General features: G+C 36.0%; 1 long non-coding RNA gene across 1 annotated transcript; it reads left to right on the top strand.

Annotated features, from left to right (window-relative positions):
• The first annotated feature begins 313 nt into the window (after positions 1-313).
• LOC107024388 lies at positions 314-3,051 on the top strand. Its single transcript, XR_001457340.2, has 2 exons — positions 314-1,189; positions 2,688-3,051. It is a non-coding gene; the product is annotated as an uncharacterized LOC107024388 (long non-coding RNA).
• Positions 3,052-12,437: the final 9,386 nt, after the last annotated feature.

Genomic DNA, 12,437 nt, shown 5'->3' with positions numbered 1-12,437 from the left:
AAATTTTTAAGAAAATATAAAATTTGCAAATTATGCTAAATAATTTCCGTCATTTTTAATATATTGGAGTAATATATTTGTATTCTATAAACATTTCAAATATAATCTCAAAATTTTATTTTTAGTAAGCTTTTATTTAATTAATTTAGTTTAAATTATAGTTATATTTTCCGATCACTATCTCGCATTTAAACTGATCATTTTATGTCGTTACGAATAAGAACCTCTTTAATTAATTTATGTGAATTTGTCTCGTTTAAGTTACGGCCAATAAGTAGTTAAATCAAATTTGGATATGACTCAAAAATCATTTGGGGGGCTTCTTCCTTCAGTAGTAGTAATACATACAGAAACTATAGCCCACTCCAATTTTCCATCATTTCTCAGCCCAATTCTTTTCCTAATGCTACCCCAGACCAATTTCTCGGCTCACTCCGTAAATTCTGACCCGACTCTGCCCTAGCTTCACTTTCCCTTACGATAAAGAGACCATAATGTGACAGCAGTAACAAATCAACAATTCCAAAATGGCGTCTACACGGCGTGAGGACGACATTATGAGTAGTCTCTTCCAACGTTCACAAATATATGATAAATACATGATAAAGTTCACGTCTGCGTGATCAGGCATCATTTTCTGCTTTTTTGATCCCGTATGGTAAAGCCGCTTGCCATTTTCTTCCTCACAGCGTTATATCACGCCACATCGAGAATCCACGACGAGGAGTCGATCAAGAGCATCCATCTCCCCTTTTATCTTCCAAAGTAATTTCTAATCTTAAGAAAAGGGTGTCTGCCTTTTTTAGTGAAAAACTTTTGAATTTCTAGCTAGCGATGGGGCCTGGGTTCTTCCTCCGATTTTACCCTTTTCCCTCCCAAATTTATAACCCTAGTAGCCCCTCTATATGTATTCTTTTGCTTCTCATTGTGGGAGGAGGTTTTTTTTAGCAAGAGAATTTTGAGGAGGAAATTTTGAACTAATAGAAAAATTAGACAGAAAGAAAAATTGAGGATAATAGTAAGAAAGTATTAGCTAAAAATCAGGAAGATATTCAAGGCTGAGCTCGTTCTAGTTCAATCGAGACCTCATATTCTCACTCTGTTCCCGTATCTTTAGTCTAGCCTCACTCAAGGCTTGATTCGTTATCTTTTCTCGTCTTCGTGTCCCACTTTCGCTGCTCAAGGAAAGGTAATGCTCTCTCCGTTAACTATTCTCTTTGTCATTATTTTCTGATTCGTCTGTTGATGTCGAAAACCGTCACTAGGTTGGTTGTTTGCTGATTTGTTATCGATTGTTCAAAATTTTGTTTCGTTGATATCTCGTCATTGATTTTGTTTCTCGAATATCATCAAACATATTTCTCTATATAATACTCAATCTGCATCTAAAGTTGAGCAAATGAGTTAAGATGTCTATATTCTTAATTGGTTTGTTGATTTAACTGTTGGTCGAAGTTCTTGTTGCGCCTATTACTATTTTGTATACTTGGTCATTATATCAAGTTATTCTGGAAGCGTAGACTTTATTTCCATTCCCCAAAATGATCTGTATATTCCCCTTTCCAACTTTTTTCCTAAGAGCAATTAGTACTGCTGTTGTTGTTCCCTTTTATATGCAAAGGCTATACGAGCCTTTATTGTCAATAGTTCTTCTTTTTCATCTTTTTTTTACGGTTTCTTTTCCTTTTTTTTTTATGTAAAGGCCATAGGTAGTTCTTTGTTTATGTGCGTTAATTAGGAAATTTGAAGCGGCCTGCCTATTAATTTAAAGGTGTAAAAATTAATTTGGTAGTCATACATCGCATGGTTGTTCAATGTTAGCTTAAACGCGTTAAAAATATATATATGTACTTTTCTGCATATTTTGAATATGCTAGATGTCGTTTTATTTATTCCTCCGTGAACTGCTTCAATGAATTTGGGTTTATGATTTGCCAAATTTTGAAAACAAGTAATTTGGTTAAAATAATAGTGCAGCAACGTCTTCAAATAGCTGGGTTTTTATCCCCTTATTTAAAATATCTCGGGGTGTTGAAGTGTTTGGAAGATGACGAGCTGCTTTGGTTCTAAGTTTTTCTCTTGTCAATGCATTTTGTCTGAGGTTTTTGTGCTTTAAATTCTTTTCCTGATCAACTATTTGGGTCATCTCCATAATCCCAAATGTCTAATTTTCTTTCTCTTTCCATTCAAATATATGATGTTTAGCTTTACTAAAACTACAAATATCCGTCGGATCGATGTCAAGTGCGCTCTTCTTGTCTTTTAAATTGGAAGAGTCATTCGGAGTTGATGTTGGATATGTGTATTGTCTGCAAGTAAGTTCATTTGATGAATCATTATGAAGTATTTTTTTTTTGAAATAACTATTCGTGGAGTTTCGTGGTACTTTAGGAGCATGCTTTAAATTTTGATCCTTCGGGATTCCATTAAATGATAGGAACATAATATACTTGTGTGTTTTGATGCTCATTTTCATTCAACTGGCTGTGAAATTTTAGGTGGGAGTCAAGGGTCTTTGGTTAATTAAAAAGTTCATCGGTGGAGTCTTGCTTCTGTTCGCTATTCACTGCTATCTATAGGGATTTTCACTTGTATTAAGTTTAATTTATTTGACCTCCTATTTTACAAAATAGTCGATCTTCTACTCACTTTTTGTTTATTGTTATTGCATGTGGAATTCGTCGAAGTTCATCACGAACTCATTCCATCCCTGCATTTCAAGAAAGCCGCAAAGGCTTAAATTTTTTCCATTTCGAGTCAATCATCCCGTAAACCGATGAACATATCATGGAGCGAAATTCGAAGCAAACCAAGGAGTGGAAGAAGTTGGGCCAAGAAGCCCACATTATTTTATTCTTTACTTTGTATTTTGCAATTTTGGATCTAAGTCCTTGTCGTATTTCTTTTCTGCATTTATTTTTGTAATAGGCTTAGGACAGCTGGAATGGGACAAAGGCCCAAAAGTCAAATGGGTCAAAGACCCAAAACATGTGGGTCCAAATTTTCGGTCCATTCAGACAGAAACCGGTTTGGACCCAATCTCTCTCTCTCTCTCTCTTTCTCTTTCTCTCTCTCTCTCTCCCTTTATTTGCTTAATTACTTGTCATATTTTTCGTTAGTTGTAAGGCTAAGAAATACATATCCCCGTAAACTTCGTAAACATTTTATCAACTTAAAACTAATTTCAAACTGATTCTAAAAGAGTGAATAAATTTGCAAACTAATTTTAAAATTAATTACTTTGTTTCAAACAACTCTAAACAATATTTTATTTCAAAATAAATTATGTTTTTAGTCAAATAAGTTAGTTCTTGGATAACCATAAGTTAGCTGACGTCTTAGGTGCTTTCAAAACCTTCCCAAGACGTTAATAGGAATCCCCAAACCTTTTTAAATATTTTCGATCGATTTTTCTGTTAAGTCTTTTGAAAACGTAATTCTCTTGATTTTTCTTCAAAAATTAAGTGGCGGCTCTAAAAAAGTCGAAAACTTATAAAACATAATATTTTCCTTTTTCAAATAAAACACAATCAAGATCAGGTATTGTTATTTCTCAACGCAAGTATGCCTTATACATTCTTGAGGATACGAGAGTGAAGGGATGTATACCTATTGACACTCTTATGGATCCGAATGTTAAACACCTTTTAGGAAAGGGGATCCACTTAGTAATCCTAAAATATATAGACGGATCGTTAGAAAATTGAATTTTTTCACATTAATTGGACTTGGCATTTCTTTTCCCGTGAGTGTTTTAAGTCAGTTTATGAATTCCCCTTGTAATAGTCAATGGGAAGAATTTGTTCATATCCTATGATATATAAAGTTAGATCCTCGTAAAGGACTACTCTATGAGGATCAAGGCCATGAGCATACCACTAGATATACAAATATTGATTGGGGAGTATCACCCTTTGATAAAGGTTCAACATTCGAATATTGTGATTTAGTAGGAGGTAATTTTGTGTCGTAGAAGAGTAAGAAACAAAGTGTGGTTGCTCGATCTAGTGCAGAATCAGAATATCGAGTAATGGCGGCAACAACTTCTGAAAAAGTGTGGATCAAAAAGTTGTTGGGAGAACTAAAATTTGGCAAAATTGATCAGATGGAACTTGTGTGTGACTGTCACGCCCCGAGCCTACACCACTAGACGTGTCCGACACCCAGTGATTATTGTTGGTCTTGAGAAAACTCTTGGCCTGACTTACTTAACTCAATGGAAGACTTAACTTAACTCAAATATGAAATAATAACATTCTTAAAAGAAATACTTAAAACATAATAGTTTGGCCAAAATAGAACTCAAATTCTCAAAGCAAAACGTCTGCAATTCAAGGAAGAGACTCAAGCTGATTACCTGATTGTCTATGAAGCCTCTATAGCACTAAGATGGATGTTGGGACAGAACCCACAACATCCTACAAATTAAATTATAGAAAGAGAATAAAAGTGTCCTCCAGAACTCAAGGAGGCTCATCACTGACTCCGAATGCTCAACTGGATCAACGAGGCATTGGGTGCTAATCCTGGTTATCTGCGTCTGCATCATAAACCGATGCAAGCCAACTAGCATAAGTACATGGAATTTACGAGTATGCGGGTAAGAATTCTAAATAAAAACTTAAAGCTTGGAAGAATTAAGAAGAACGTATCTTGGCTCTTCTCAACTCATGAAATACTAACTCAAATATAAAGCAGTATGGACACATGCAATATATATAATAAAACTTGTAAAACGGTGTTAACAACTTAGTTTGTTAAAGATAATGCAATAACAAACTCAAATTTTTTTATAATAAAAGTAATATAATTTCTGTGGGAGATTCTCTAACCGAAAACAATCGGCATAAGCCTAAGAGATGGTACAACGTCTTACCTCACGTTGCAAGAGGACCGCTCTATACCATGCCGTCGGTATAGAATCTGAACTGATAAGTGGATCTACTAGTATATGCTAAAAAACACTAAGAAATCATCTAAAAAGTATAATCTTTTCTCTGTCCATGTTGGTTACATAGTTTATGAAGACTTGAGTTGTTATGAACTCGCGTCCCTTTATCGGTTCTCAATATTAATCCCACAATATTTAGCTCATGTATGTGTTTTTCAAAAACAACTTCTCTGGTTTGAGGTAATAACTCAAAACTTAGATTCAAAATCTCTCCTGGAAATCATAGTTTCCTTTTTCTAAAACTAGCCAAAGGCTATGTGGAAGTCTAGCATCCTTTATTTTCTCAAAATGTGAAAATATTTGTAACTCTTAGGGACTACTTAGTTCCCTTATAGATTTTTGAGAATTTCAATAACTCTTTACTCTTTGCTTTACTTGAATATTATCTCTTTGGGATACTTACTCCCTTATAACTCTTGAGATTTAACTTAACTCATTACTCTTTGCTCAACTTTTAGCTTGAGCATCAAAGCAAAGTTAAAATGTTTGTTTAAAACTCATAAAAACTGTAAGAACTTTTTTTTGACTTGCTTCTTAACTTTTAGACTTGACTATTAACTTCTTTGACTTGGATCTTAACTTCCCTTTAATTGGCTTATGGATTCAAGGATCATGATCTTATGTTTATGGATGATTTAATAATGTTTTGATGTACCTTAGAGTGTTGGAATTAACTAAGAAACGTAGGTACATCACTTAGGAACTAGTACGAAAAGATGGGGGAAAATGGGGTCTCTAGGTGACCTTGGCGCTCTAAGAAGAGTGGGGCGCAAGAGCCTGACAGACAGACACTTTTGTCAGGCACTCTAGTTGGCGCGCCGTGCCAAAGCCTGACAGACAGAGGCTTTCCCGAGGGGCTCTAGTTGTCGCGGTACCCCAGGGCTTATCAGACGGGATTTTTTATTTTTCTTCTCCAATTTTCATCTCTAAACCTTCTAAACTCCCATGGATATTTCCCCAAACACTTAAGATCATAAATATTATCAATACCCAATCGATTAGACTCGTAAAACATCCCGGAAACACAAATCAAAACAACTAAAGGTATACTCCATCTTAAACAACAAGAATTCAATAATTGTTCATCATGAACTTCGGTGTTCATCATTCAATCTACTCTAAATGCACTGAATTAAGCACGTTGGTGTGTTGGTGAAAGAACCCAACACAGTAAGATCTCACGTACCATACAGGAATCACCCTTGATGAATTCCACTCAAAGATCTTGGCGTTCTTGATGGTTCTTAGCCTTTTCTCCTTTCTCCTTCTTCTCTTCTCTTTTCCCCCAATCCCTAAAGCGTATTTCAATTTTCTAAAACTTATCTAAGGCTTAGTTTTATCCTAATAAACCCTTAAAACAAATTAGGAAATAGTAGGGCGAAAATACTACTTTACCTTTACTAAAATTCAGAATGGACTTTTCTCAATCCAACAACCCGACTTTTGATAGACATATCTCCCTCATACAATGTCGAAAATGCGCAAACTTGGTGGCATTGGAAAGAACTCTGCAAGGGATTTCCAACCGTATAAAGAACTGGCCCTAACTCGTTCTGAACTAGAATTTATGGCCGTTTGAAAATGACCAAATACTTTTACACTTAAGAAATTTTCAAGATTTTTTCCCTTTATTTCCAAAAGTGATTTCTTTTAGTTTCTTATCTTATTCCTAGCTATTTAGAGTTTATGAGATGTTACAATATCTTCCCATTGTGAAAATTTACCCTCGAATAGGAACTCTTTCACTAAGCTAAGGGTAGTAGCATCATTTCAGCACTCAACAAACAAAAGCAAGTAATAACATGCTCACACAGTCTTATAAAGTGCTAAGAAGAGAACTTAGTGCTTGATCTGCATTCTCTCCGAATATGTTGATATCCCTTCTTCACATCCTCCTCAGCTTCCCAAGTCGCTTCTTCAACGGATTGGTTCCTCCAAAAGACCTTGACTAATACAACTTCATTACTTCTCAACTTGAAAACTTGACGATCTAAAATGTGGACCGGAATCTCTTCATAGGATAAACTATCCTTAATCCCAACAATCTCGGTTGGTATAATCAATGAAAAATCACCCAAGCACTTCTTCTTCATAGAAATATGGAATACCGTATAAACCGATGCTAATTCTTGGGTAGCTCCAACTCATAAGCTACACTCAAATATTCAAAAATAAATGTGAAACTGCCCCCCCCACACACACGCAGCCACTTCCTAGATTCGTCCCCGTCGTTTTTACGACAATTTAACTTCACAAAAAGATCCATATAAGTGAGGGGTCTTTTGGGTATTTTAGGGGATGAGTTTATAATGGTTTTAGGTCAGTTTTAAATGAATTTAACGCACTCTAAATCAGAATTTAAAAATCCCTCTCATCTCTCAAAAGAACTCTCTCTATTGAAACACCATTGAGAAACAAGAAAAGCTTGAGGAAGAAGAAGAAGACTCAGAGGTTTTTATTCAAGTTCGTGGAATAATCATCAATAAGGTATGGGTTATTCACTCTTGGGATTCCTTTCCCCAAGAGGTCCTTTCAAAGATGACTTCCAACAATTCAATTCCTAGGGTTTTTACTACAAAAGGGTTTTCTTCCAAACTTGAGATTTATGACTAATGATGAAAAACTATGATTTTCTATGGTTAATTAAGTATGTAATTTTTGGGTATTGACATGTAATGTTGGGTTTTGTGTGAAGAATGTTCCTTCTCTAAATAATTGATTTATTATGTTATATCTATCAATAAATGTCATGCAAATTGTTAAGATTGGAACTATAGCTTAAATGAACTCATAAATAAGGGCTTTCCCTTAACCCTAACTATGAATTGGTATTGTGTGTGACTAGAGTGGTTGGGATTGGTTATGTTGTTGAGTATTTCATTATATTGTTTGGTGATTGTTATGAATTGCGTGTAAGTTCTTGATGAAGATTCTTGAAAACAATAAGGTAAGTCTTGTAAAGTCATGACTACTCTATTATATCGATATTGTCCTATAATTGATGTTATTATGCAATTGAAGTATGTATGATGTTTCCATGAATCTGTGATGGCCTATGAATATGTTAAATATGAGATCATGGTAAGGGTATGATAATGCAAGTTGATGATGTTTATCTTGTATACCTTACACACTATGATTATGATATGTTAATCTCACAAATGAAGGTTGTGATGAAAGGGAATTCTCATCTAAACCTAAAGAACTTATGATCGTGTATATACAAGGAGTTAATCTCCTATGGCCTATGATAAGTTTTATGATAAATGATCACTAAAAGGATATTCAAAAAGGGACTTTAGCTTAGCACCGTGAACTAGATATGAGAGGTGTCCCTTCCCTAGTTGGAAGGTAAGTTCACAATGAATCTCATGAGATAGAGGCTTCCATGTAATGTTTAACTATGGGTCGCTAATATAACTCCTGGTTCTTGAACTATGTTGCCTCCATAAGAATACTAGCTAGTGGATCCACCTAGAATGCTATGTTCATGTTTTGGTTCTACCTTGGCAAGTACACCGCCTTCTTTTGGTGTGGGGTTTCATGACATCGGATTTCATGTTTAGCTCACATGGTCTAATGTCGGTTAAGGCGATTGTTTCCTCAAGTAAAATGAAAGACAAGTAAGTGGACATTGACTAGGGTGACTTGAGGAGTCTACTTAGTATAGGTATGGGTATGGGATTCTACCTAGACAGTGCACAATTTGACTCTAAGGTAAGTCCTAGGAGATTGTTCTCATGTAATATGAATATGAAATGTATTATGCTTATGATATACGATGTTGGCTATGTTAATGAACATGAAATGGGCTATGTTGTTATATGTGATGATGACTACTTATGATGTAAGTTGTATGAAGCAAAGCATTACTTATGGTCTCCTATAATGTTTACTTGATTATGTGGGGGTTATGGGGCTTCACATGATCATTGCACTTGTAAGCTTTGGATGGGATTATTGGTAAGTATTTTGTATGTTATGTTGATATGAACTATTGAAGATGAAAATGTTAATATGATTTTATGATGATATGTTTTTGGTTATGATCATATTTTATGTTGTTGTAATCCTTATTGTGTATATGCTTTCTTGTATGTGCACTAAAGGCTTTCAAATGACTTAACATGCTTTTTATAAAATGATCCTTTTTCATGCATGTCCTTAAATTTTTATGTGCATATACCCATACTTGGTACATGTATCGTACTAATACCTTACTTTATATAACTACAAATGTAGGGTCCGACCATTGAAGATTAAGAAGGTCGATTGAAGAATCTTGGAAATCTTTCTCCAAGTGTTGGTAGGGGCTCATCTTCGAAGATGCTATCTTTTCGTTATAATAGCTTATGAAGATTTTAGTATTTTTAAGGGATAATCTTTATTTCATTTTTTCATTTGGATTCTATTGTAGTAAGGCCTATATGACGTATTGACTTTCTATTGGCTAAATCCAAGACTCGTATTCTGTAGATGGTTTTTATGGGAAACAACTTATACACTTTTGTATGTATGTTTATCATGTTGCTATAAGAAGAACATAAGTATGCTTCTATCTGAGAGGTTTAATTATACCTCACTTAGTATATGTAAAAGTTTTAAATTTTTCGCAATTTTTAACCTATGATATGGTATGACGAATGCTAAGGGCTTGTCTGAGTCCTCTAAGGGGACGCCGCCGCCGGTCTCATCTAGGGGGTGTTCTCCGTATGAGACAAACTTGATATCAGAGCATGAATTTAAATAACCTAGGTTCTATGTCTCATTAAACCACATTTATATAGTGCCTTGTTCATGGTTGTGAAGCGGGCCACAATTATGAATAAGATGTTATGTGATGATTAGGAAAATTCTCTTTTATTGGTAATCCTATGTCGTTCCTGTAGAGTTTTGACACTATATTCCTTTTAGCATATAATCCTTTTCTTGTGGTTATAGTCGATGAACACAAGAAGGACAGCCGCAAGAAGAGTAGGAGAAGAGATTGCCAATGCGGGAGCTACTCCCTAAGGCGATCGAGTTCCTCCTCAAGAGCAAGTTGCTGTGAATTATCAAGTTCTGGTCAATCCTCCGGCCATGACTGATAGTAAGGTAAGGGCATCCCTTCTCCAAATGTCCCAAGCCATCACCACTCAATCTCAAGCCATTACGGCTCAAGCTAACCGGGAAGTTGTAACTCGAGAGAACCAAAATGCTAATACTATGGCTACCCATCTGAGAGATTTTACGAGGATGAATCCTCCCATGTTCTTTGGATCCAAGGTTGATGAAGACCCCCAAGACTTCCTTGATGAGGTTTATAAGATTTTGTTCGCTATGGGGGTGAGTACAACTGAAAAGGCTGAGCTTGCTGCCTATTAACTCAAAGACGTGGCTCGAACATGGTACAATCAATGGAAAAATAGTCGGACTTTAGGAGGTGGTCCCGTGACTTGGGAGATCTTTAAAAAGGCCTTTCTTGATAGATTCTTACCAAGGGTGCAAAGGGAAGCTAAGGTAGAGGAGTTCATCAACCTTCTTCAAGGAGGTATGAGTGTTAAGGAATACTCCTTAAAGTTCATTAAGTTGTCCAAATATGCATCCTCTTTGGTTTCAAATGATAATGATTAAATGAGCCTTTATGTAAAGGGCGTGTCCGAAGAGCTTGAAGAAGAATATCGTACAACTATGCTTCATGACAACATGGATCTTTCTAGGTTGATGATTTATGCACAATAAGTAGAGAAGAGTCGTCCAAGGAAGATAAATAGAGAAGCTAAGAAGGCAAGGTTTTTTGATGGTGGTTCTTCTAAGAGTAGGCTTGACATGAAAGACAAGACTAAGTTCGAGAAGAGGTTTTCAAACCAAGTTCCTTCAAATTTCTCCAAGAGTCGCAAATATAGGGTGTATAATCCAAACCTTCAAAGGGGAGAACTGTTGATCCACCAAGAGAAAGACTAACTTGTGGAAAGTGTGGTAAGAAACATGTGGGTGAATGCCTTGTTGGAACGAATAATTACTATGGTTATGGCAAGAGTGTCTATATGGTGAAATATTGTCCTGATGTGAAAATTCAAAAAAACGGGAATAGCCAAGCTCAATCAAGCGGTCCTAGCCCGAAGCTCCAAAAAGGAACCGTTTTTATGCACTCAAGGCTAGGGGTGAACAAGAGAGCTATCCCGATGTTGTGACTGGTATGTTTCAAGTCTTCTCTATTAATTCTTATGCTTTTCTTGATCCAGGTGCTACCCTTAATTTTGTTACACCTTTGGTAGCTAGGAAGTTTGATATACGTCCTGATGTTTTGATTGAACCCTTTTCGGTTTGTACCCCAATGGGCAAATCGGTAGTTGCAAGAGAGTCTATAGGAAATGTCCTGTAATGCTACCCAATTGAGTAACTCTTGTTGATTTGCTAGAACTTGACATGTTTGATTTTGATATTATTTTGGGTATGGATTGGCTTCATGCTTGTTTTCCTTACATAGAATGTAGAACGAGGGTAGTAAAGTTTCAATTCCAAATGAACGCATTAGAGAGTGAAAGGGAGGGAAATTCTATGCCAAAGGGTCAAATCATTTCTTGCTTGAAGGATTGTAAGATGATAGCCAGGGGTTGTTTATATTGTGTGGTGAGGGTTAAAGATCTAGAATGTGAAACTCCTTCTATTGAGTCGGTCCCCGTAGTAAGGGAATTTCCAGAGGTTTTTCCTGAGGACCTTCCTGGAGTTCCTTCCGAACGGAAAATAGACTTTTGTATTGACTTATTACCGGACAGAACACCATTTAAATTCCTCCATATTGAATGACTCCGATCGATTGAAAGAGTTGAAGACCAACTCGGATTTACTAGACAAGGGTTTCATTCAACCTAGTATTTCTCCATGGGGTGCTCCGGTCTTTTTTTTTAAGAAGAAGGGTGGGTCCCTTAGGATGTGCATTGATTATTGTCAACTCAATAAAGTCACCATAAAGAACAAGTATCCTCTCCCTTGAATTGATGATCTATTCGATCAACTCCAAGGTACTAGCTACTTTTCCAAGATTAAATCAAGGTCGGGATATCACCAACTAAGGGTGAGAGGTGAAGATGTTCCCAAACAACTTTCCGAAGTAGATATGGTCATTATGAATTCCTAGTGATGTCTATTTGATTAAAAGATGCCCTGGCGACGTTTATCGACCTAGTGAATAGAGTTTTTTTATATTTCCTCGACTAATTTGTGATTGTGTTCATTGATGATATTTTTTATACTCCAAGAATCAAAATGAGCATGAGAGTCATTTGAGGTTGGCCTTGCAAGTCCTCAAACAACACTAACTTTGTGCAAAATTTAGCAAGTGTGAATTTTTGTTGAGGTCCGTTAATTTTCTTGCCCACGCTATCTCTGGTGAGGGTGTAGAGGTTGACCCGAAGAAGACGGATGCAGTCAGAAATTGGCCTAGACCTTTGACTCCCACCAACGTAAGAAGCTTCTTGGGTCTAGCCGGGTTTGATATAAGGTT

The sequence above is a fragment of the Solanum pennellii genome, chromosome 7 (assembly GCF_001406875.1).
Source record: "Solanum pennellii chromosome 7, SPENNV200".
Lineage (NCBI taxonomy): Eukaryota > Viridiplantae > Streptophyta > Magnoliopsida > Solanales > Solanaceae > Solanum > Solanum pennellii.
Note: the sequence above shows the minus strand (reverse complement) of the source record. Positions and strands in the feature narration are given on the sequence as shown.